This window comes from Xenopus laevis, chromosome 8S (assembly GCF_017654675.1).
Source record: "Xenopus laevis strain J_2021 chromosome 8S, Xenopus_laevis_v10.1, whole genome shotgun sequence".
Taxonomy (NCBI): domain Eukaryota; kingdom Metazoa; phylum Chordata; class Amphibia; order Anura; family Pipidae; genus Xenopus; species Xenopus laevis.
Window position 1 is genome coordinate 48,580,938 of NC_054386.1, and position 22,117 is coordinate 48,603,054.

The 22,117-nt window shown below is 46.4% G+C and overlaps 1 long non-coding RNA gene across 1 annotated transcript in view; it reads right to left on the reverse strand.

Annotated features, from left to right (window-relative positions):
• Window positions 1-1,021: 1,021 nt before the first annotated feature.
• Window positions 1,022-22,117, reverse strand: part of LOC121397665 — a 33,086-nt gene continuing 11,990 nt past the window's right edge. The window contains exons 2-3 of the long non-coding RNA XR_005963811.1: window positions 6,094-6,190; window positions 1,022-1,747 (exon numbers count right to left, since the gene is read on the reverse strand). This is a non-coding gene — a long non-coding RNA (uncharacterized LOC121397665). The remainder of the gene's footprint in view (window positions 1,748-6,093; window positions 6,191-22,117) is intronic.

The window sequence follows — 22,117 nt, forward strand, 5'->3', positions numbered from 1 at the left end:
CTGCTGACTCTTAAGGTAGTTTTCTATTAGCCATCACTTCGGCTAGACTAGTTTTAGAACTAGCATCTCTATCCTGTCGTCCACCATTTTTGATTTTTACAAGGACAAGGCGGTGTTGAGACCTACCCTGGATTTCTTCCTAAGGTGGTGTCAGAGTTCCATCTTAACCAGGACCTGGTGGTTCCTTCATTTTGTCCTGAACAAAAGACAAATTTGGAACAGTTACATACGTAGATGTGGTTCGTTCTCTCAGAACTACACCAGGGCTACCAAGAGTAGAAGGCAGCTAGACAACCTCTTTTTCTTTCCAGAAGAACCACGGAAAAGTCTTAAGGCATCTAAGGCCACCAATGCAAGATGGATTAGGTCAACAATCTTGACGGCCTATGAGGTACGAGGTAAGGCCACACCCTTCCGGGTTCAGCTCATTCTACTTCTTCACTCAGCACTTCTTGGGTGGTTCGCCTCCAGGCTTCAGCAGAACAGGTCTGTAGGGCTGCAATGTGGTCATCCACACACACCTTTTCCAAATTCTACAAGGTGCATACATTTGCCTCGGCCGAAGCGAGCTTCGGCAGGAAAGTGTTGCAGGTGGTTATTCCCTGAACACTAGGGGTAAAAAGTCCCGCCCTCATGGGTAGCTTTGGGACGTCCCCATGGTGCCTGTGTCCCCCAATCTAGGCAAGAGAAAAATAGATTTTTGTACTTACCGTTAAATCCTTTTCTCTTGTCCTACATTGGGGGACACAGGCCTTCCCTCCCTGTATTAGTTCAAGTTAATGTTAATCAGTGGATATCTTATATAATTTTTATTGTTCAAATACCAACAAGTTCAAACAGCAGGTGGTTCATACCGTGCTTGGCTTGCATTGGGGAGGTGCTCCTTCTCTGCACATGGGCAATTGGTAGGGCTCGTCATCTCTTCTTCGGTCAGAAAACTGAGGATTGAGGAGGTAGGCAGGGATGAAGCCCAGAGCAGGAGGAGGAGGAGCCACTTTAACCTTTTAGTGTCCTTTCTCCAAGCAACAGGATCTTCATCCCCATGGTGCCTGTGTCCCCCAATGTAGGACAAGAGAAAAGGATTTAACGGTAAGTACAAAAATCTATTTTTCTCTCTCCAAACGTCCACTAGTGCCTCCTCTTTCAGGTGAGTGAGAAGGTGTTTCGCGTCTCTATCGCCTGTGCCAGTTGGCTGTGTGTCCAAAATGTCCCGAGATCTATCTAAATTGTTATTCAAGGTCGTGTTAAAATCACCCCCCACAATGACTCTGCCCTCCGAGATTTCTGATAATTTTTTTTTAAAAAATTATGAAAAATTTCTGTTTTGAGTTATTGGGGGCATAAACTGAAGCAAGCGTAGTCAGATGGTTCTGGAGGTGTCCCTTTAAGATGATGAATCGGCCATCGGGATCTATATACTGCTGCATAAGTTGAAATTTTACCTGTTTAGCGATAAGAATGGCTACCCCTCTCGTTTTTGTGGTCGAATTTGCCAAGTAAATCTGGGGGTAGTGTTTGGAAAGGTATTTGGGTGATGAAGTTCTACTGAAATGTGTCTCCTGCAGCAGCAAGATATCAAGCTTTAATTTGAAATATTCAGTGAAGGCCATAGTGCGCTTTTGAGGCACATTGAGGCCATTAACATTGTGTGAGCCTACCTTCAGGTCAAATGAGCGGGGATCCGGGGGTACCCGTGCAGCCATCTCGGGAGAGTGTCGAGGGAGCAAGACGTCACTGCGATGATATGCTAGTGATAAAGAAAAGAAAGGAAAAAATAAGGGACGGGAAAACACTCAGTGAGAAGTGTTGAAGACAAGGGGTAATGGAATTGCTTTGGTAAAACAGTAAAGAAAAAGTGGTAGGTGAGGGAGAAGGGAAGGAGGAAAAACAGAAGTAAGAATGTAGTGATAGGTCAGAAAACAGAGAGGGGAGAAGGAGGGGAAGACAGACAATTAAATAAAAAAAGACACAAAACGAAGTACACGTCAATCGACGTATAATCTTCCAAAAAGGGAGATTGGTGAAGGTTCCTAAAAATAAAAAATACAGAAAAAAGAAGGGGGAGAGAGGGCAGTTTTGATGCCCCTCTCTAGGAAACCTTCAATAAGTGGGGTCACGGAGTGGAGTCTAAAAGGGAAGCCAGTCCGCGCAGCCCACCCCATAATAAAGCTATCTATACCCTATAACCAAACGGCAAGATAGTTTAACACAAATGATGTTAAGTATTAGCAGATTCAATTTATAACTACCTGGAAAACATGTAAGCTATGTCAGCTGTAACCAGAGAATATCCACAAGAGATTCAACAGTTCCTCATAGTTGTAGGAGCTCAACTGTTCAGAAAGTACCAAGGCATGGAAACATCAGATAGCCTTAGGTAAAGCTGTTTCAAGGCCCAACTAAAAAGCTGAACGGACCGATAGTAAATTAACTTTAGGCATCTCAGGCAGAGATTGTCAGAGTCTTCAGTACGGTAGCGAGCAACTTAGGGGGTACCCAGTTTCCCAACTGCCGAGTCCGAGGGCCCAGAGCCCAGCATTTATCTGACCTTAACGTATGATTGGAAGTGGCATATAGGCCATCTAAATGTAGCTGTGGTCAGGCATCAGCAATGAGTCAAAGTTTTGGTGCAATGGACAAAATATCCTTCTATAATCGTCTCAAGAAATCTTCGACCACACTGCAAAGCGGACTTAGTCTCTGGTCGTGCTAGAGTATCCTGCTCCCTAGGATCCTCCGTCTCCGAGGAGTCCATTGGAGGATCCTGAAGATAAGGCAATGCCTCCTCAATCTCGCTAGGATGTTTAACGGTATATGTAAGGCCATTATGTTGGTACGTGAGTTTAAAGGGGAACCCCCATCTGTAAGGGACGCCTTTTTGTCTCAGCACTTCTGTCAAAGGTTTGAGGTCTTTCCGTTTTTGCAATGTTGAGGAAGCTAAGTCAGCGTAAATTTTCGGAAACACACCATCAAGCTCCATGTGCGCGGTTCGGGACGCCTTCAAGATAGCCTCCTTGGTCTGAAAATAATGAAACCGCACAATTACATCTCTGGGCGGCATTCGGGTGTGGTCTAGCACGAAGGGCTCTATGGGCTCTATCCAGCAGATGGTATTTGTCGTCAACTCCTGGCAACAGAGCTTTAAAAAAATTTCGGTAAAAAAGTGTCCAAATGTACCGTTTCCGGAATATCTCGAAAGCGCAAGTTGTTTCATCTAGTGCGATTCTCCAGGTCCTCATGAAGATCTTGGAGGTCTCGCAATTGTGTCTGTAGATCCTGAAGCAGAGTCTCCATGTTAGACGTGGATTCTTGGACAGAGTCTTGAGCTTGTTCCAGCACTTGAACTCTATTGTCCAATGTTGCAATGTCAGATTTAACATCCGTAAGCGAGTTCCGTATTTCGTTTTGGATCTCTTCCTTGAATCCCAGGAGAAGAGCTTTGAGTTCATTTATATCTTTTTTAGTGCAGGGCGAATCAGATTCTGGTTCCATAGGTGTGCTCGGAGTTTTGGCAGGTTTGGTAGATTTGCTTTTGAAAAAATCAGACACACCATCAGGAGGGTTAGCTGTCTGTTGCTGTCGTCTGCTCGACATAGTGAGCCGGTGATAGGTGGGGAGAGTCTCTTGGGAAGTTCGGAATATGTCCCAAGTGAGATGATCGAAACTTGGTGGAGGTAAGTGCGGACAACAGGTTTGGCCCTCTCTAAGCAGCCAGTCATAAAAATGGCTCTAGGTCTGATCAGCCGAATACACGAGCCGTGTGCGTCTGTATGACTGTTGGTCAAAGCGACAAGTAGGCAATAAAGACTTGGAGAGTCGTTGGTACCTCAGTGAGACTTGTCTTGACCTCTCAACAGGGGGAGACCGAAGTGGCAACGTAATGTGTACTTCGCCCTATTAGCCTCCACCTTAGCTGCTCAAGGTGACCCTTGAGAGGGGGTTAGCCAAAGGAAAGCCTTTATGGCCAGGTGCTGATAAGGCGATAATAGCGTGCAGGATGTGTCGCTGCGTCTCAACTGAGGGGTGCTAGGCTGTGGCCCATATATATTAGCAGGCTTAACGACTCCCCTGCTGACTTCCGGAGGGTCCCGGTGCTCAGTGACGTGGGGAGGTTCAAGGGCCTAATGTGCTGCCTCGTGGAGGGACGCCACGGTATCCACGTGGTCGGGGCGCTTGGGCCGCAATCGCCGTTACACAGTATACCGGCAGTAAAGTTATTTAGCAAGCGGCGCTCACCACCCGTTCCGGATCACGTGTAGAACGTTGGTCCGCGTGTCACATTGGAGGAGCCGGCTATGCGGGCCACACTGAAAAATGGCCACTGCGTTCCACTCTCTTCCTCCAGATCTGCCGGGAAGGAGTTACTGAGGACTTCTGGCTGCCAATGGCGAGTATCGGAGGGCTCAGGGTATCTGCGGGAATCAACGCTGTCTGAGGGTAGCGGTATACAGGGTGCTAAGGGTGCTAATGAAAGCTTAGGGTGGGCAGTTTAGCGGAGCTGCGGGATCAGGCGGCCATCTCCTTCAGCGTCCAGGCCACGCCCCCTTCTAACATTTTCTTGAGCCAATGACACCTTTATGTACAGTATTTTTAGAGGCCAACAATTCTGGTTCTATTAAAAGAAAAATCCTGTTTGGGGGAAAAATGCAGTAGCATTTACATCTAAGCACTTCCTCAATGTTTCTAAATATATCATGGATGTTTAGACTGAAGCAGTATAAATAAATCATAGCAATACTGGAGCTACTGGATGATTGTTTTTTTTTTTGTTTTTTTTTTTAAAAAAAGCACCTCTCCCTCTACTAAGGGGCCTGTCTTAATTACACTTACTGTATGTTTGGTCAGGTCGTGGGGTAGAGTACACAGTGCTGGGCAGATTTATGAGGCCTTAAGGTCTCTCTCTAAATATTCTATAATTGCAGAATAGATTCCGTGCATTTTTTTGAGGGAGGCTGATTTCAGCCATAATACTTTTCTGCCGTTTTGTTTTTTCTCCCCTTCATGTTTTTCTATGCTAGGTATTTCCCCATATATGTAACTTTTGGCACAGTGTATTAAGTGGTATTTTAAAGTATTTTTCAGCTAGTCTTACAAATGAAGAGCTAAACGGCAAATTCAAATTTCCATAAGGAAGACAAAGAAAGTTGCTTAGAAAGCTTTTTTTTTTTTTTAAAGTGAACATCTCCTTTAAACCTTTGGATAGAATTCTTGGGGACATCGGAAAAATATAGGTTTAGCTTACACTTTAGTAACATGCATCTTACCACCTCTTAAAATTTGTGTTCATTCTAATTTTGAGAATTAGAGGACGGACCACGTAAAGGATCCTTCTGCTCAAAGATGGTGTGCTGCCATACAGAACCTAAAGGGGAAATCTATAGTAAAACTCATTTTGGCACTTTTTTTTTTTTTTTAATCAGGAAGTAGTGTTTAGAAAACCTTGACCCCCCTGAAAAAAGTAAGCCTATTGCCTATACAGATTTCTGGACAGTTTTGGGAATGAGGTGTATGCCATATATGGAATTGCCTATTTATTGCCCCTGTAATAGTACCTAATATAGAACTTTAGATAGCTGGCCTTCATGAGAGCAGTAAGGCTGTTGGACCAGCTGTTGTCAGCCTGCATATTTTTGCAAGCTGAGTGCCCCTGCTCCATTTGAATCTGAATGACCTCGGTGCGCTCTCACCGGCTCTGTCCAAATACTGACCTCCGCCTGTGTGTGACCGCACAGATCAGATTCAAATCAATGGAGCATGTAATGGTAAGCAATACCAAATAATACATAAAATACACAAAACCAAATAGTTGGAGGAAAAGGCTGCAGCCTGATTTCTTAATCTAGTAACAAAACCTTATTTAAGCTTTAACTTCTACACCAATTCATAAACGTTTGTGACACCACCAGCTGACCTGGTCCCTTGTTCCCAGGTTGTCTTGACAATTGTTCGCCCTCTCCCCAGCCAGAAGCATTTGACAAAATTCAATTTACTCTTTTTTTTTGTCAAAATTAAAGTTGGATGTATAATTTATGCTTCTTTCCACATAAAGAACAAAAGAATGTCCTAAAATAAAAATGTTCATTTTGACTGTACCTGCAAAAGATGAATGACATCAGAAACTATATTGCTCTTGCCTAGATTTGGGGACACAGGCACCATGGGGATGATCCTGTTGCTTGGAGAAAGGACACTAAAAGGTTACATAATTAAATCAGGTTGAAAAAAAGACAAAGTCCATCAAGTTCGACCACTCCAAATGAAAACTCAGAATCCATACACACACCTCCATACTTTCACATACATTATATATACCCATACCTATACTAACTATAGCGTTTAGTATCACAATAGCCATTGATATTCTGTCTGTCCAAAAAAATCATCCAAGGCATTAACTGAATCAGCCATCACAACATCACTGTCCTGAGCGTGAAGAAGCACCTACGTTGCTTCAAATGAAATTTCTTCTAGTCTGAAGGGGTGGACTGGTACGGTGATCCACTTTATGGGTAAAAAGATCCCCTGCTATTAGTCTATAATGTCCTCTAATATACTTGTAATCATGTCCCCTCGCAAGTGCCTTTTTTCCAGAGAAAACAACCCCAGTCTCCCCTCATAATTTGTCTTCCATCCCTCTAACCATTTCAGTAGCACGTCTCTGCACTCTCTCCAGCTCATTTATATTCCTCTTAAAGGGGAAGGAAACCTAGTCAGAGCAAACCCCCCACCCCCTCCTCCTGTTTGTTGCCCACCCTCCCTCCTCCCCCTGGCCTACCTGTCCCGCTGGGCAAATGCCCCTAACTTGTTACTTACCCTTCTGCGCAGGTCCAGGGAGTTCACCGACAACATCTTCTTCCACGCGATCTTCTTCCTGCTTTGAACGGCACATGCGCAGTAGGATCATTTCATCGGTACGATCTACTGCGCATGCGCGTGACTTTTGGCGCATGCGCAGTAGATCCGTACCGGCGAAATGATCCTACTGTGCATGCGCCAAAACGCCGTTCACAGCAGGAAGAAGATCGCGTGAAAGATGTCGTCGGTGAACTCCCTGGACTGGACCTGCGCAGAAGGGTAAGTAACAAGTTAGGGGCATTTGCCCAGCGGGACTGGTAGGCCAGGGGGGAGGAGGGAGGGTGGGCAACAAACGGGTGGGGGGTTTGCGCCGACTAGGTTTACTTCCCCTTTAAGGACGTGTCCAAAACTGCACTGCCGAACCAGGGACCTAAAAAGAGGCATAATTTCTCTAGTCGGCCCTCCTGTCAGTGCAGACGCTTGGGTTTATGTCTATCTTCACCTCTGGAGGCAGGACAGAAGATTAACCCCCGACTCCTCCCCTAGTATATAACGTCTGGCTCCACCTACCATCCCCAGTTCTTTGTCCTGCCTCGGAGGTGTAGGACAGAAAATTTTACTATTAACTTCTTTTATTTTTCTATTTATTTATTTTTTATTTATTTTTCTGCAGAGCTGCCCCTCAACGTAAAGAGATCCCCCTCTTTGCTGGCATCTGCAGCAAAAGGGGATTTCCAGACCCGCTGTATGACACTCTCCCTCTTTGCTGGCATTTGCAGCAAAAGGAGTTACCAAGATCACAGTGAAGGGCATGCAGTGATACTGTATTTTATGCCAACTGAGCAAATTTCCCTCCTTACTGGCAACTCACAGCAAGTGGAATTGGCCTGAGATACAGGGTACGGCTGGACAACATGTCAGCAATCCCTGCGTGCACCGCCATTAGAGGGTCATTATTGCCTCAGGCATTATTAGTCTGTGAGCCTGCTCTCCAGAAGCAGGGGCTGTTGTAGTTCAGAACGGCCCTAATATAGGTTGTGAGGGCTGTTCGGGCCTATTTGCACAGCAAATCCACAGCAATATTGCGCCCCGCGACGGCGGCAGCAGGGTTAGCACGCACAGCAAAACACTGGGCTCAAGAGATGATGTCCCAACCACCAGAGTCAGCACAACAACTAGCCTCAGAGGTGAATAAACTTCATACCACCCTGGCATTCCTTGCAGACACAGCCATAGAGGTGGCACAATTAGCAGCGAGATCTACCGCTAACACAGTAGTTGCCAGGAGAGCATTATGGCTAGGTCACTGGTCAGGCGACACAGCATCAAATAACAAACTGCTTAACTTAAAATACTCGGGAGAGTCCCTGTTTGGTCCAGAACTGAAGCAGATAATCACTGATGTGACAGGAGGCAAGAGTACCTTTCTTCCGACAGGAAAAAAAGGCAGTTTCGACCAAACTAACAAGTTCCATAACAAAAGGCCCAACATCCTGGAACTGCGGGCGATCGTCCTAGCTCTTTACGGTTGGACAGACAAGCTACGATCACGACCAGTACGTATACAGTCGGACAACGTCACTGCAGTTGCTTATGTCAACAAACAAGGGGGAACGAGAAGCAACCTGGCGATGCAGGAAGCAGCAAATGTGATGGCATGGGCAGAGAAGACGGTACCCATGATATCAGCAGTTTTCATACCAGGGGTTCTGAACTGGGAAGCCGACTTCCTCAGCAGACAGACTATAGACCAAGGGGAATGGGCCTTGCAAGACGAGGTGTTTGCCCAGTTGGTGCAGATGTGGGGAATACCAGACATAGACATTTTAGCATCCAGACAAAATTTCAAACTTCCATGCTACTGCTCCAGAACCAGAGATCCGAGAGCAGCGTTCACGGATGCACTGGTGATTCCATGGCACTTCAACAAAGTGTATGCATTCCCACCTCTAGCAATTCTTCCCAGAGTAATTGCCAAGATAAAACAGGAACGAGTTCTGACTATACTAATTGCGCTGGATTGGCCGAACAGACTATGGTACACAGACCTGATCAATATGTCAGCTTCCAGGCCGTGGCGACTACCTCTTCGGCCAGATCTACTCACTCAAGGGCCAGCCAGGCACCACAATCTAGCCATGCTACATTTGACGGCTTTGCACTTGAGGCCCAGTTGTGGTCCCAAGAAGGATTTTCTGCACCGGCCATAGAGATACTACTTCAGGCACGAAAATCTTCATTAAAGAAGGCATATCACAGGGTATGGCATACTTTTATAGACTGGTGTTCAGCCAGACAGATAAATTGGAGTGACAGCACCGCACAGGTCATCACAGAATTCCTTACGGATGGTTTCACTAAAGGACTAGCACTCAATACGCTTAAGTCGCAGATTTCAGCTATTTCTGCACTGTCAAACACTAGGTGGTCTGAGAACGCCACTATACAACAATTACTAAAAGGAGTACTACATGCTAGGCCACCATTCAAAGACCCTACCCCCACTTGGGATTTGCCGTTGGTGCTTTCCACACTACAGGAAGCTCCATTCGAACCTATCGGCTCCTGCGACCTTAAGTGGTTGTCTTTAAAAGTGACTTTCCTTATAGCGATAACTTCTGCAAAAAAGGTCTCAGAATTGGCAGCTTTATCTTCCAAAGAACCATGGCTGGTTCTCCATCCCGATAAGGTTGTACTCAGGACTGTACCAGGGTTCCTACCCCATGTGGTTTCAGGGTTCCATATAAATCAAGAACTAGTTTTGCCATCTTTTTGTCCTAACCCAACTCATGATAAGGAGGCACAACTACACAAACTGGATGTTGTGAGGGCTGTTCGGGCCTATTTGCACAGAACAGCTACGTTTCACAGATCGGATTCACTGTTGGTTTTGTACTCCACAGCTCGAAAGGGTTTTGGGGTATCCAAGCGAACCATTGCCAGATGGCTAGTAGAGACAATTAACAAGGCTTACAAATTGAAACAGCAGTCTACACCCTTCAAAGTCAAAGCTCACTCTACTAGAGCACAGAGTACCTCCTGGGCTCTTCAGAATTTGGCTACACCTGAACAGATATGTAGAGCAGCCACTTGGGCTTCCCCCAACACTTTCATTAAGTTCTACAAGCTACATGTTTTTGCTTCAAATTTAGCCGTGTTTGGCCGTAAAGTTTTACAAGCAGTGGTAGCACAGTAAAGTGATGTTTCCCGATATGACTTTTCAATCTCTGAGACTCGTACAGTTCACGTTATTGATATGTTAAGGATGTGACAGCAAATTGTTTTCACTGTTTTTATTACTGCAAGTTCATTGTAATTCAACAAACGTCCAGTGTTTTTCTATGTTATGCAACTGTGTTCATGCTTTTATGATAACGCACTATACGTATTTATACTACTACTGTTCATGTTGATGATTATTAGTAAAACATTCTAACTTACTTGGAGTTTGTCTTGCCCACCCTGAAATTACAGGACTGCTTTTGGACGTCCCCAAGCGTCTGCACTGACAGGAGGGCGACTAGAGAAAAGGGGATTTATACGTACGATAAATACTTTTCTAGTAGGCCCGAACTGTCAGTGCAGTAAGTCCCACCCAGGCTGATTTTAGTATGGGTCAGTGGACACTAGCTTATAGCACTACACTTTTTACTACTCTTGACCAAAAATTCTCCTATTGTTTGGGGTACTCCACCTAATTTAGCTTTATAAACGAACTGGGGATGGTAGGTGGAGCCAGACGTTATATACTAGGGGAGGGGTCAGGGGTTAATCTTCTGTCCTGCCTCCAGAGGTGAAGATAGACATAAACCCAAGCGTCTGCACTGACAGTTCGGGCCTACTAGAAAAGTATTTATCGTAAGTATAAATCCCCTTTTTGTTTTCATCCCTTGAGTTAATGCCCTTTTTTATGCAAGACAGAACTTTATTTGCTTTAGTAGCTACAGAATGACACTGCCCAGATGACTTGTTATCTACAAAAAGACCTTGCTCCTTCTCATGTGCAGAAACTCCGAAAACACTGCAATTTAGTGTATAACTTGGATTTATATTATTTTTGCCAAAGTGTATAACCTTGCATTTATCAACATTAAACCTCATTTTCCAGTTTGCTGCCCAGTTTCCTAACTTAGACAAATCACTCTGCAAAGTGGCAGCATCCTGCGTGGAACCTATAGTTCAACTGGTTCCCGTTCCCCGGAGGCTATACCAACAGAGGGTACACCTTTTATTGAGCATTCCTGGCTTGCACGAGATAAATTAATTCCCTCCCCCATTACTTGCTGCCTGTCAGCTCTGCAAAAAACATGTAGTTTCACTTCTTTTCTCTGACAGAGAATTCCCTACAGGGGGACATAGCACATAGCTTCTCTATCCCTCTCTTTCTTGCGCCTGTAACCGCACTTTTACCTTTCTTCCCGGGTTCTCAGCGCCATTTCCCAGCGACCTTTCGTGCCACTATCTGGTGCCGCACTTACGTCATTGCGCACACGTCACTACGCACGTGCCTCACGGGCGCCATCTTACTAAGGTACTATTCTAAAGCCCGGGAAACCTCTCTGGTGGCCATTTCAGATCTGCATCTCTCTCTCCAGCACTGAGCGTTTCCAGCCACAGTGTCTCTCACAGGAATGAACAAGCCATTCTTTCCTACCTTGGTGAACAGGTAGTTACACTTCCCTTATATTCACAATCTAAGGGAGAGGTGGTTCACTCCTCTGGACTCTCCTAATATTCCCCAATATCCTTACTTACTGGGTGGCACTATTTTCATAGTATAGCCATGACGGGCAGGGCAGAGGACCAGTCCCTTCCCAAGCAGGCAACTGCACGTACCACCAATGCAATTTCTTATTTGGCATGTGCTAATTGCTAGCGTTTCGGCTGAGTCAATATGTGAAGCCCGTAAGCCTGCAGCAGTCACTCCACAATTACAATCCCACACAGCCCTACCAGCCAGCTCTGCGACAGCTATGGCTAATCAAACGAGCTCGGATTCTGAATTGGTGCGCGCTCTATCTCTAACGGGTCTACAGAATCTAGCCAGAAAACCAGAGACTCTAGATAAGGTCCTACAGCACCTATCTACACAGCCTCACAGACCGGTCACTCAGTAGTCGGCCACAAAGCGACCTCCCCCTTCCCCACCTTTATTGTCTGATTAACAGGAAGAGGCATCAGGGGAAGAGGGACAGATCCTATCCGGAGATGAATCCAATCAGGATGCCCCTAGGTCACAAAGAGAGGTTGAGAGCCTGATTCAGGCAGTATTATAGGCACTATGTCTAGAAGACACCGCCTTCAGCAGAGCCAACCAAAAACATTTTCAAGAGGCAAAAGAAGTCTTCTTGTGTCTTTCCAGCCTATGAACAGCTGGATGACATTGTTAAAGCACAATGGAACATTTTCCAAGCGCTTTACTCAAACTTATCTTTTTACTCAGGACTGTACAGACCTTTGGTCTTCACTCCCAGCAGTGCACCCACCTGTCTCGAGACCACCATTCCAGTAGCCAATGCAGCTTCCTTTAAGGATTCTATCAACAAACGTTTTGCCGGTTTCTGCAAGGCGATTTTCACAGCAGCAGGTGGAGCTCTCCATCCTATTTTTGCTACTGCATGGGTATCCAGGGTCGGTACCTTACTAAGGGTCAGAAAGCCCGTCTTGGCACGCATCTACCACAGAGTATGGAAGACATTCATATCCTGGTGTGAATCTAAAACCAAAGACCCACCGTCTTGGGACGAAGGTAGCCTATTGTTATTCCTTCAGGAGGCTTTAGACAATGCTCCACTCACTGAAGGTTCAGGTATCAGCCTTATCTATCCTTTTTCAGCAGCAGCTTACAATGCTGCCCAACATCAATACCGTCCTCCAGGGAGCATTGAGGATGATATCTCCATACTGTCATCCAATCCCTCCCTGGGATCTCAATATCTTACTTTCCGTATTGCTGGAGCAACAGTTCGTGTCAGGAACAGCCAGGAATCGAACCCTGGTCCCTGTTGTTGGGAGGTTCTGCATTACCAGGGTGAGCCACTGGAGGATCTCGGTCCTTATGTTAGACACTGCTCTGGACAGACTTGAAATATATTCTTTCTCCCCTGCCTCATTATCCACATGTGTCTTCCATTCCCAATTAATGACCCTTTATAAGCCTGTCCCTGACCTAAAATCCTGGCTTGATTATCTGAGCTCTTGAGCCCGATCCAGCCCCTTACTTGCAACTCCTGATTCCTGACTTCTGACTCCTGACTCCTGTGTCCCCTGCCTGGTTCCTGTGTTCCCTGCCTTGACTCCTGATTCCTGTTCCCACCTGGTTCCTGATTCCTTTCTCTGTGGATTCCCTGGTTTGACCTTCGGCCTGTTATCTTGATCCTGCTTGAACGCTGCCTGCCTTTGACCTTGCCTTCTCTTTGGACCTTGCTTGCCTGCCGCCTGCCCAGACCTTCTCCGCCTGTTTATTGGACTTTGCTTTGCCTTTACCCAGGTTGTATCTTTCAGTTTATACTGTTATTGATATTCCATTCATCAGCACCCAAACCTGACAGTATAATCAAGCCACACAATAAGGAGCCTGCTGTTAACCCCTCTATATCACCTGAACAGGGTGAACTGCAACTCTCTGCTTCATAAAAAATATGAAGGAGAAGAGGGAACTTTTTCTGACTTTCTACTCGCATGTAAGAAATTTGCCTCTATTGCTTTTGTCAAGCAGACTCCAGACTCTATGAAGAGCAGACTCGTTATGATATTCCTCTTAGGGGGTAAAGCACAAGAGTGGGCAGAGGCTTGCATTGACGAAGAAGCTCACTTTTCGAAAGACCCCTGTTCATTTCTTTCTTTTTTGAAAACAACCTTCACGGGTGATTTATGGCCAGTCCCTTCCGACATTTTTTCCTCCTCAAGTTCTCCTGTCGTTCAAGGCTTTGTTAAGCCATTTCAACTTACCCCTCCAGTGCCAAGATATTCCCAACTTGTTGGCCTCAAAAATATCTATCAACCTGTTATACCCTATGACGAGAGTGACTATGATGCCTGTAATGATGAAGACTGGGAAGATGTGGAGTCAGACGATGAAGTTCAAACTGCATTTACTACTAAATTTAAGGGTCGGTCAGTCTCCCAGTATCTGCCTGCAATGCACTCTCCAGTTATCTCCCAGTCTGCTTCTAAGCCTGTTGCTTTCCATAAATCAGCCTCCCTGGGTCTCAGGCCTGAACCACAGTTTATTTCTTTTTCTAATATACCACGGCCCGGCTTCCCAGCCAAACTTCTCTCCCATCCCAGGCTCTGTGCCAGCAGCCCAGCCGGTTCCAGCAGCCCAGCCGGTTCCAGCAGCCCAGCCGGTTCCATTGATGGCTTCCCAGCCGGTTCCAGCAGCCCAGCCGGTTCCAGCAGCCCAGCCGGTTCCAGCAGCCCAGCCGGTTCCAGCAGCCCAGCCGGTTCCAGTGATGGCTTCCCTGCCGGTTCCAGCAGCCCAGCCGGTTCCAGTGATGGCTTCCCAGCCGGTTCCAGCAGCCCAGCCGGTTCCAGTGATGGCTTCCCAGCCGGTTCCAGCAGCCCAGCCGGTTCCAGTGATGGCTTCCCAGCCGGTCCCAGTGATGGCTTCCCAGCCGGTCCCAGTGATGGCTTCCCAGCCGGTTCCCCGAAAGCTGCCTCCCGTGCCGGTTCCCCGAAAGCTGCCTCCTGTGCCGGTTCACCGAAAGCTGCCTCCCGTGCCGGTTCCCCGAAAGCTGCCTCCCGTGCCGGTTCCCGAAAGCTGCCTCCCGTGCCGGTTCCCCGAAAGCTGCCTCCCATGCCGGTTCCCCCGAAAGCTGCCTCCCGCGCCGGTTCCCCGAAAGCTGCCTCCCGTGCCGGTTCCCCGAAAGCTGCCTCCCGTGCCAGCCTCCTTCCAGCCTGCATCTCCTGTGCCTGCAGCCTTCCAGCCTGCATCTCCTGTGCCTGCAGCCTTCCAGCCTGCATCTCCTATGCCTGCAGCCTTCCAGCCTGCATCTCCTGTGCCTGCAGCCTTCCAGCCTGCATCTCCTGTGCCTGCAGCCTTCCAGCCTGCCATCTCCTGTGCCTGCAGCCTTCCAGCCTGCATCTCCTGTGCCTGCAGCCTTCCAGCCTGCATCTCCTGTGCCTGCAGCCTTCCAGCCTGCATCTCCTGTGCCTGCAGCCTTCCAGCCTGCAGCTCCTGTGCCTGCAGCCTTCCAGCCTGCATCTCCTGTGCCTGCAGCCTTCCAGCCTGCAGCTCCTGTGCCTGCAGCCTTCCAGCCTGCAGCTCCTGTGCCAGTGGTCCCGTCTGCAGCTCCTGTGCCAGTGGTCCCGTCTGCAGCTCCTGTGCCAGTGGTCCCGTCTGCAGCTCCTGTGCCAGTGGTCCCGTCTGCAGCTCCTGTGCCAGTGGTCCCGTCTGCAGCTCCTGTGCCAGTGGTCCCGTCTGCAGCTCCTGTGCCAGTGGTCCCGTCTGCAGCTCCTGTGCCAGTACTTCAGCTTCCAGCCTCCGAGCCAGCAGCCTTGCCGCTTCCAGCCTCCGAGCCAGCAGCCTTGCCGCTTTCAGCCTCCGAGCCAGCAGCCTTGCCGATTCCAGCCTCCGAGCCAGCAGCCTTGTCGCTTCCAGCCTCCGAGCCAGCAGCCTTGCCGGCTTCAGTCTGTGAGGACCTGTGTACTGTGGCCTCTGGGCCCAAGGACAAATCCACTTCTAGACCTGCCGTACCTGCTACGGGATCTGATAGTTCTGGTGCTCCAGAGTCTACCAGTCTTGTTGCTGTTCATCATGGTCTTCCTGTTGTCCTGGGCAAGCCACCACCTGTAATGGGTGCCTCTGCTGGTCCGCCACCTGTAATGGGTGCCTCTGCTGGTCCGCCACCTGTAATGGGTGCCTCTGCTGGTCCGCCACCTGTAATGGGTGCCTTGGCTGATTCTTCTGCTCTGCTGGCTGACTTTGGCGACTCTTCTGATTTGCCTTCCGACCCTGGCGACTCTTCTGATTTGCCTTCCGACCCTGGCGACTCTTCTGATTTGCCTTCCGACCCTGGCGACTCTTCTGATTTGCCTTCCGACCCTGGCGACTCTTCTGATTTGGCTTCCGACCCTGGCGACTCCTCTATTCTAGCTCCCGATCCTGGCAACTTACCTGTTTGGACTCCTGCATCAGGTGGTCCCCCGGTTCCAGAAGTGGCATCAGGTGGTCCCCCGGTTCCAGAAGTGGTCCCCCGGTTCCAGAAATGGCATCAGGTGGTCCCCTGGCTCCTGACTCTGGCAAATCCTCTTCGGCTCCTGACTCTGGCAAATCCTCTTTGGCTCCTGACCCCGGCAACTCCTCTTTGGCTCCTGACCCCGGCAACTCCTCTTTGGCTCCTGACCCCGGCAACTCCTCTTTGGCTCCTGACCCCGGCAACTCCTCTTTGGCTCCTGACCCGGCAACTCCTCTTTGGCTCCTGACCCCGGCAACTCCTCTTTGGCTCCTGACCCTGGCAACTCCTCTTCTGATTTGGCTCCTAGTTTATTTGGATTCATTTATTGCCACTGGTTTCAAGTCTATTTAAGAATATTCATTTTTTACTTTGTTTTCCTGTCCATATCCATACAGTTTTCCCATTGGTTTCTCAGTCCCACTTTAAATTATCTGGCTTTGACTGTGGACGATGATATGAATCAGAGACGTTTGAATGCTTGCTTGGACAATCTAGTTACTGCATCATTTCAAGAGTTTTCTAAAAGGAACTTTCTCTTTGAACTCATGTACCCACCTGACCCTGGGATCGCCCTGAGGTCGATCCTTTGGGTGGGGGTAATGTCAGGAACAGCCAGGAATCGAACCCTGGTCCCTGTTGTTGGGAGGTTCTGCATTACCTGGGTGAGCCACTGGAGGATCTCGGTCCTCATGTTAGACACTGCTCTGGACAGACTTGAAATATATTCTTTCTCCCCTGCCTCATTATCCACATGTGTCTTCCATTCCCAATTAATGACCCTTTATAAGCCTGTCCCTGCCCTAAAATCCTGGCCTGATTATCTGAGCTCTTGAGCCCGATCCAGCCCCTTACTTGCAACTCCTGATTCCTGACTTCTGACTCCTGTGTCCCCTGCCTGGTTCCTGTGTTCCCTGCCTTGACTCCTGATTCCTGTTCCCACCTGGTTCCTGATTCCTTTCTCTGTGGATTCCCTGGTTTGACCTTCGGCCTGTTATCTCGACCCTGCTTGAACGCTGCCTGCCTTTGACCTTGCCTTCTCTTTGGACCTTGCTTGCCTGCCGCCTGCCCAGACCTTCTCCGCCTGTTTATTGGACTTTGCTTTGCCTTTACCCAGGTTGTATCTTTCAGTTTATACTGTTATTGATATTCCATTCATCAGCACCCAAACCTGACAGTTCGAGCCATTGGATTCAATTCCATTACCTCTGCTGACTCTTAAAGTAGTTTTTCTACTAGCCATCACTTTGGCTAGACGAGTTTCAGAACTAGCAGCTCTATCCTGTCGGCCAGCATTTTTGATTTTTCACAAGGACAAGGCAGTATTGAGACCTACCCCGGATTTTCTTCCTAAGAATTCCATCTTAACCAGGACTTGGTGGTTGCTTCATTTTGTCATGAACCAAAGACAAAGTTGGAACAGAAGTTATACAACCTAGATGTGGTTCGTTCTCTCAGAACATACACCAGGGCTACCAAGGGCATAAGGAAGATGGACAACCTCTTTGTCTTACCAGAAGGACCACGGAAAGGTCTTAAGGCATCTAAGGCCACCATTGCAAGGTGGATTCGTTCCGCAATCTTGAAGGCCTATGAGGTACGAGGTAAGGCCAAACCCTTCCAGGTTCGAGCTCATTCTACTAGTTCGTTCAGCACTTCTTGGGCGGTTCGTCACCAGGCTTCAGCAGAAAAGGTCTGTAGGGCTGCAGTGTGGTCATCCACACACACCTTTTCCAAATTCTACAAGGTGCATACATTCACCTCAGCCGAAGCGAGCTTCGGGAGGAAAGTGTTGCAGGCGGTTATTCATGGGGTCCTCATGGGTAGCTTTGGGACGTCCCCATGGTGCCTGTATCTCCCAATCTAGGCAAGAGAAAAATATATTTTTGTACTTACTGTTAAATCCTTTTCTCTTGTCCTACATTGGGGGACACAGGCCTTCCCTCCCTGCATTAGTTCAAGTTAACGTTGATCAGTTAATATCTTATATAATTGTTATTGTTCAAATACCAACAAGTTCAAACAGCAGGTGGTTCATACTGTGCTTAGCTTCCATTCTTCACATAGGCAATTGGTAAGGCTCGTCATCTCTTCATCGGTCAGAAAACTAAGGATTGAGGAGGTAGACTGGAGATGAAGCCCAGAGCAGGAGGAGGAGGAGCCACCTTTTAGTGTCCTTTCTCCAAGCAACAGGATCTTCATCCCCATGGTGCCTGTGTCCCCCAATGTAGGACAAGAGAAAAGGATTTAACGATAAGTACAAAAATCAATTTATCTGGGGTACCGAACTTGGAATTCATGTGAGAGATCACAGTCATTAGATTACACCATTTTGTCCCTCTTAAACCCAGCCAATTAATTTTTACTTGTTTCTAGTTAAAATTAAGGTTGGATGTATAATTCCTTTTTCTGCACTCTTTCCGCATAATGAACAAAAGAATGTCCTAAAATAAAAACGTTCATTTCAGCTTTACCTGTAAAAGATGAATAACATGAGAAACTATACTAAATTGACCTTACTTGGACAAATGTAGGTTTTATATCTATTTGATTGCCATCTACCTACTGTCAGGGGGCCTATCGGCTCCCAGCGTGGGAGTCAGGACCAAGGAGGAGGCTTAAGGGTCAAAGTTCAGGTTCAAGGTGCAGACAAGTATTAAGACAAAATCAGGGTCAAGGTCCAGGCAGTAGTCCAAAGGCAGGCAGAATAAATCGAAGTTGATGTCCAGGCAAGGATCAAAGTCCAAAAATCAATTCAATAGCTAGATAGAGCACCCAGGAACATTAAACAAACAGAACCTATACTTGGGCAGGAATTTGGTGTCCTGGGCGCTCTTTTACTATGAAATTTGGCGCCAATTCGGTGCAGGCGTTATGACGCAGCATACAGTGTCTGACGCGGCACGCTAACGTCATTGCACCGGTGCCGCTACCCACATAGCGGCCATAGGCACCGCCATCTTGGGAGCGACGCCGGAGGGAGAAGACGCGCCACCCGGGATCGTGACACCTACACTCTTGATGAAACTATCCTGAAAACCAAACAATGCCAACTGAGTTGCAGCTCCAATTCTGAAAGAATGGGTACCATAATCAAAAGCCTTGAGTCCTAAACTATCAATACACCTCTTAAGAATTTGTTCAAATTGAAAACAAGATAAATATTCTCCATTATTGTGCATAAAAAGTGGACCTGCTTTTTTACATCAAATTGCTAGAAAATCTTGTACGGCAGTCAATGGGCAAAGCCCCATGTATGGAAAATAACTAATCCAGATTACAGAACCTTTTCCAATAGTATCTGTTTTTGATTTACGAATGTTTGTTCTTAATTTACCGTCCAGGATGGTAATGTCCCTATCTTCTAATCCCACAGGCATAACAAATATCTTGTAGTCTATAGAAAATAGGTATCCAATTCAACTGCCAAACCTGGCATAAGCTCACTTGTGAATCCCAATTGGTCCGCCACCCCTTCACCCTTGTTCGAACCCTCCCAGTTTCCTGGTACAAAGAGATGGGTAAGTAGAGTGGCAATTACTTAGATCGGTTACACACAACCTGCCAATAAGGGTCATAAATTAAACTAAACTAAACCATTCCACCAACAATGCACTTTCCAGCCTTAGTAATTCCACCACCCATTCACCCTCCCATTTCCATAGAAGGAGATAGTATGATTAGGTGGTATCAAAAATTGATCCACTGTTTAATTAACAGAAACAAATTGTGGTACTTAGAATAGGTTCGCACAAAAGTTTGCATTAAATTCTACCCCACCTACCTCTTTCTGGTAGGTGGGGTAACTTCATTTTAAATGTTCTCCTGGACTCACGATTTGATTTAATTTATTAGTAAAAGTTAAGTTTTAATATTGTTCCCTGAGTTATCTGGTTCTATGATGGGGTGGTGCAATTTCAAGGGTTAATTATAACTTTGATATATAACCCTAATCTTAACACACCAAATAATGACAAGATAAATAATTTAAATACCTTAACCTCGTATTCGGATTTACATATGATTGTTAATGCATCTTTTAACTTTACTAGAACCAACATTGTAATAGGCTTTATTTTATCTGTGGACCCACACATTCTCTGTGTGCCTTTAATCAATTGTTTTATCGCATTATCCCTGGTGATATCCACTTTATTCAGTATTTTTAAAAAGAAGGAAATTCCTGCTATATGATTTTTATGATTCAGCTCTAGAAGATCCTGACTCTAACATGTCTAAGATATATAAAATGAAAATGTCCAATTCACTACATTGTGAGATAATGTTACTTTTAAAAGCCTGCCACTATGCCCAGCTTTTTAGATATCTGTCACAAGTTTTCTGCGAGACAGCCTTACTTAACCGCTTAATTATTTGATTAATATTAAATCCCATAGGAAGAGTGAACATGGTTGTGGCGTTGTCTCCTTCCTGAGCCAATTGTCTGAAATAAGAGATCTGAAAGCGGGAAAGAGCATCTGCTATAGTATTCTCTTGTCCTGGAAAGTGTTTAGCTTTTAAGCAAATGATAAATTGTAAAGCTTGCAGTACAAGTTGTTTGAATACCTAAATGACTTGTGGTGATTTTGCGGATAAATTATTAATAACGTGGACCACCCCTAAGTTGTCACATTTGAAAATAATTCTTCTATTGGACAGGCTGCTTTCCTATATTTCAATGGCTAACAAAATACAAAATATTTCTAATAATACAAAGTTTTTAGTCCAACCATTATGGTGCCATTCAGTTCATTTTCCTACACACCAGCATCCCTCTGAGAATGCTCCGAACCCTGCGGATGCTGAGGCATCGTATAAAACTCTATGGCCTCATTTTCTATAAAATCTGTTTGAAAACAGGTCCTTTCATTAAAAGAACTCAGAAATTCATCCCAAATTGCCAGATCTTTCCTTACTTCTGATGTCATTCTAATGTGCCAAATAGGATTCGAAATACCAACTGTTAAAGCGATTAGTCGCTTATTGAATGCTCTACCCATTGGTATGATCCTGATGGCAAAATTGAAGTGCCCTATCAATGATTTTAATTTACGTAGGGTTAATTTTTAGACACTTTTGCTGTATACCAACTGCTTGAGTTTAATAAGCTTGTCAATTGTCAACTTGATCTAAATTCCATATTCATGGTATCAATCTCAATACTTAAAACTGTAATTACATGACAAAGAGCTATCATTTGTTCCGCTGACAAGGGAATTCCAAACTGCATAGACATACGTTTAAAAGTTTCTAATGCTATGTGGCAAGTCTTGGTTTCTTTTGGACCCATAAACAAGAAGTCATCCAGATAATGAATTTGCGAGTTTGTCAGAAATGAGATGACTCATTGGAGAAATGTTGCAAATATTTCAAAATAATGGCAGGATAGAGAGCAACCCATAGGTAGGCATTTTTCATAGTAAAAATAAACCATAAAGTGTAAACCCAATAAATGATAGCTTTCAGGGTGAATTTGTAATAACCGGAAGGGTGATTCAATATCATATTTAGCAAGCTAAGTTCCTTGCCCACATTCACAGAGTATTACTAGTGCCTTATCAAAAGATGAGTATAACGGGGGGGCGTGCCCAATGGAGCTCCGTGGTAGACGTGTACCTGAGGTGCTCCCACGGTCCGAGCTATAATCAGACCAAAACTGCAGCCCAAACTGGCCCAACACTCACACAAACATCCCCACAGTGCAGATAGGCTTTCGGTTAAAAAACAGTCCACTATAATAACGATACAGCCACCGGAGCCGCAATGCGAGGTGCGGCCTAGTGGTGCAGTCACGCTGGGGATTAGAATAGGCACCATCAGCAGTGCTGCAACTGAACTGGGACCTGCTTGCAACCATAAGCTAGTGGAACGTACAGTACCCCCAAGTTGAAGCAGAAGGGGTAAGGGGCTGGGGCACCCTGGGGGCACCTCGAGTTTAGAGGCCACGGTGCAGGCAAAGACTATATGCAAGCACCAGGCAGGAGACAAACGAAATCTCCAGGACATTTAACTCTGGCCCTCACTAGTCTGTGCCAATTATCAAGTCAGCGGGAGAGCCCCTAGTAGCAGAGGGAAGTACTCTTAGACACATACCAAACACAGGGCTGGGCTACTTAGTGCTCATACAGGCAACAAACTTACAGAAC